Genomic DNA, 4999 nt, shown 5'->3' on the forward strand with positions numbered 1-4999 from the left:
ACTCTCTGCACTCTCTACACTTCTACAGTACTCCTCCTAGTCCTAAGCTCCAGTAAATCTCTCTCTCTTATAATCTAAATGGAGAGGACGCCAGCCACGTCCTCTCACTATCAATCTCAATGCACGTGTGAAAATGGCGGCGACGCGCGGCTCCTTATATAGAATCCGAGTCTCGCGAGAATCCGACAGCGTCATGATGACGTTCGGGCGCGCTCGGGTTAACCGAGCAAGGCGGGAGGATCCGAGTCTGCTCGGACCCGTGAAAAAAACCATGAAGTTCGGGCGGGTTCGGATTCAGAGAAACCGAACCCGCTCATCTCTAGTGATTATGCTATTTTTCAAGTTCCCCCCCAAAAAACAAAATGTTTTTGGTTCTTGTTTCCAACAGACTGTAATAGCCAGTTCTTGCCAATGGATATATACTGAATCAAGACTCAAGAACAAAGCGCTCAGTGCAGTTTCATAGAAAATTATACTTAATGTCCATATGTGTCTAAAAAGAGAGAGGGGATCCAGCTTCGATACGTCTCCTCCTGTTGTGATACAGATGACTCTTCTACTCCACAGATTTTCTCATGATGATATGCAATAAAACATAATGATAACACATCATAGTGTAGTATGTCCAAATATATATTTCTCAGGCTATATCAAATCCACTCAGAATAGATGGCGTACCCCACTCACAATGGATAAATACAGTCTCCGCACATAAAGGTATCTTTGTCTGTAACGGTATGGTTAGTGATGAATATTAATGCGTACCATACTCACTCAATGATAAGCGTGGATCCTCACGTAACGGTTTCTTTGTGGGTTGCTCCAATGACGTCACCTTTCTTTTCCAAATGAAAAGCAGGAAAGTGGGAATATAAAACTTTTATTTGACTAAAATATGGAAAAAATGGGGGAGGGGGGGAAACAATTTTTTTTAAACGCATGTCGACCTTTTTCCATGTCGACGTAGTGCATGTCGACCTAGTGACCATGTTGACCTAATGCTTGTCGACCAATAGTGTTCGACCTAATGACTGTCGACCTAAGTGTGGTCGGCCTAATGACCGTATCCCCTGGACTGATCAAGACTGGCTGCCCTGATGGCAACTTCAGCTTGACACATAAACTACTTAGTCACTAGGGCTGCAGCCGCTGCTGGTGCCAGTGCCATCTATTCTGAGTGGATTTGATATAGCCTGAGAAATATGTATTTGGACATACTGCACTATGATGTGTTATCATTATGTTTTATTGCATATCATCATGAGAAAATCTGTGGAGTAGAAGAGTCATCTGTATCACAACAGGAGGAGACGTATCGAAGCTGGATCCCCTCTCTCTTTTTAGATACATATGGACATTAAGTATCATTTTCTATGAAACTGCACTGAGCGCTTTGTTCTTGAGTTTTATTTCTGTGCATTGTATTTCAATTAGGGTGAAATGACCTAATGACCATGTCGGCCTAATGCTTGTTGACCAATAGTGTTCGACCTAATGACTGTCGACCTAAGTGTGGTCGGCCTAATGACCGTATCCCCTGGACTGATCAAGACTGGCTGGCCTGATGGCAACCTCAGCTTGATACATAAAACCCTTAGTCACTAGGGCTGTATCCGCAGCTGGTGCCAGTGCCATCTGTGGATGAGGCGAGGGAAGTACTGGGGGCTCCTATCTCTCTTCTTCTCTGCTACTGACAGGTCAGTTTCCTGTGGGGGAATGGGGCAATTAATGTGTGTTTTATTTTTTTCCCAGTAGCAGCCAACGTGTTATCATTTTTCCCTGTGGGGACCAATGTTTGTGTTTTTTATTAGAAGGAGGGCAACTACAGATCAACTGGGTATGACCTGTTGCATGAGCCATGGCATAGACTAGGAACTTTAGGTCATGTTTGCGATCAGTGATGCATGGAGCACAGGCAATGGAATACCAAGCAGTGAAGGAAAGAGCTGTAGTTCGATTAGTCATCTTAAACAACAACAAATGCATGAGTGTACATTTGGCACCAACCTAAAAGACTCTTCAGCCTTTAGTGATATTGCCAACAGTGACTCTATCATTTTGTGGAATGCATTTTTTCATGCCTTGGTTGCAGTTATTCCCGTAATGTCATTGCTAAAAGCAACTTAACCACTTAACTCGAGATTTGTTTTTCTCAATATGGTCACTAACCATTAGTGACCTTATTGATTTTCTTACTGAATTTAGTTAAGGGTATATTTTACAAAATGTATTTAAAAAGAATATGCCCCCTCTCCCCTTGTCCATATTTCTCAATTATGACATTACTGGTTCCCCCCTCCCACCATGGCAATATATCCTACAGCGCAATAGATCCCCAGATACCCCACACATCCTTAGTAGTAAAGTATCTTAGTCCCAAACACCAGTGTCCATAAGTCCCTATGATAGTACTCTCTCACCACCCCACACCCCCAGTACAATTTGCCACCATTTAAGAATTGTACCTCTTTTTTCCCTGCAGGGGCAAAACACCTTAAGGGGCATTACCCACCATCAGCCCAGTGGCAGTGGTATTACTCAACCCCCAGAGACATTGGGGTCGATTTACTAAGCCATGGATGGAGACAAAGGGGTCTATAGTATATATGAAGCAGTGAAAAGAGTGGAGACGTGAGCCAGTGGAGAAGTTGCCCATGGCAACCAATCAGTGTTGAGGTAACATTTATGAAGTGTATTCTATAAAATTATACTTAGCAACTGATTGGTTGTCATGGGCAATTTCTCCACTTACTCACTTCTCCAAACTTTTCATTGCTTCAAGAATAGCCCCCAAAATGGACAGAGATAAAGTACCAGCCACTCAGCTCCTAACTGTCATTTTTCAAAAACAGCCTGTGACATGGCAGCAGGGCCATCGAGAACCACGGCGGGCCCTGGTAAAGGAGAGGGGTGGGGCTTAAGAAAGTGGGCGTAACTATGCCCTTTAATATAAAAGTATTTTAAAAATAAAATAATTGCAGAGGCGCTTTGTGTTCCACAAGCGGGGCACCATTTAAACCGGGGGGGGGGGGGGGGAGGCACTCACTTCCTACCTTACTTGATCTGGAAGTGGATCCCTCCTCCCCGGCCAGCTCTATCTTCCCAGTGATATTTGGGGAGCTGACACTGGTCACTAGAGAACAAAGACTTTGGCACACTGCCGGAGTCTTTGCTTTCTTTGTGCAGCACCATCTTCCTAAAGATATCACCGGGAAGATTGCGCCGGCATCGGCCGGCCACAGCACAGGTATACTCAGGGGAAGGGGGGGTTGCAGGGTGTTAGCGGACTTGCCACCATCCCCCCTTTCCCCGGGCCTCTCTAGCAGCCCAGGACTGGGTAATTTGTACCCGCCCCACCCCCCTCTCGACGCCACTGCATGGCAGTTGGGAGCGAATTGGCTGGTACGTTATCTTTGTCCACTTTATTTCCAACCAAGTTGTCATACTCCGGAGTTTTAAAACCACTTTCTTACATCTGCTGTGTTTGTCCCAGCTGACGCTGAGGTGCTTCGCGCAGTGACCGCACTTCACTTCCGGATGACTTAAGGGTCAGCCCGCGTTGATCATCGCTCCCGTCTGGCTTTGAGGTCTGTCTACACTGCTCCTGCTATGTGCTCTCAGTCTGGACAAGTAGACAGTTCTCCACGGTGCCTGGTTTACAGAGTTCCGTCCAAATCCTCAGTTTAGGCACTGCCATTAGTAATACAAAAACCAGTGTTTGGTGGCGCTGTGTGGATTGGTGTCAGGGAGTGTCTATAGTCAGCAGCTGGCTGGAGAGAGATTTGCCAATCTCTAGTGCCAAAAGAATATAGTGTAGAACCAACCGGCGCTTAACCAAGACACACTATATACTGAATAAAATATTTTTAATAAAACTTTTTTAAGATAACAATATAATCACATAAAATATCATGCATACAGTATTCAATGTATCCAAATTTAAATATAATTATCTTTCTGTACTTATACCGGAAGAAACACCTGATAATGTTTAGAATCGCCGTCCATTAATTGGAAAAATATTAAATTGAATCAATGTTCCGTAGCGGAGATACTCAGTTGTCACAGTCTATCTCACCGCTATATTACTGTATATACTGGTTGAACAGAGGATACATTCAGCTGTCACAGTCTACCTCCACGCTGTGTCAGTCAAGTTTACAACAAGGCATCCTTGTCCTGTTTATGTGTGGGATGGAGTGGGGGATTTCATAAAAAACAAAGGTGGTGAGGGTTGGGTGCACACCAACCACTAACCAACAAGTAGAACGTTCTGCTCATACCATCCACAGTGTAGCTCGTCACCGCTCCCCAGCATGTGGGGCGTTCGGTTCTCAGCGGCCGCAATATGTCCCACTGCAGCATCGCTCCCCAGCTTGTGGAGCGTTCGGTTCTCAGCAGCCGTGGTGTAAAGCGCTATGGCTTGCCTTGCTCAGTAGATCTACTCAGTAATCTACTCAGTAGATTTCTTCTAAAATGCTGGGGAATGGAGCAGGATGGCATAGAATGTGACCATGCCAGTTATGTGGTTAATGCTGAGAGCTCATCTTCACTCCATGTTGCAGCATTGCTGGAGGAGTTCAGGATTGCAATGCTCCATCCACAGAGTGCATTGAAATTACACATATATCATGACCTTAATCACCAGATTTGAACCCAATTGAGAATTTATGGAAAACTCTGCAAGACGAACTGCTATATAAACTGTACAATTAGTTGTTTGTTTTTCTTTAGCCAAAAACCTGCTTATTATACCTAGGAGCAAAGCTTCTGGAATCATTTGGGACCATTTGAGTCAAATAGTTTCAACATCAAAAAGTAAACGCCCCCGTTTTCCAGGAGTGGTGAGGCCAAGGACTGTGTTTCCTTGGCCCCGCAAGCCACCATGCAACGGCAAGCCTGCGTAAGCTGAAGCTTACTCAGCCTGCTGTCACAGATGAATATCGTGACCGATGGTTGCATTGTTCATCTGAGATGCAATCACATTGCAAATGCAGGG

The sequence above is a fragment of the Pseudophryne corroboree genome, chromosome 7 (assembly GCF_028390025.1).
Source record: "Pseudophryne corroboree isolate aPseCor3 chromosome 7, aPseCor3.hap2, whole genome shotgun sequence".
NCBI lineage: Eukaryota > Metazoa > Chordata > Amphibia > Anura > Myobatrachidae > Pseudophryne > Pseudophryne corroboree.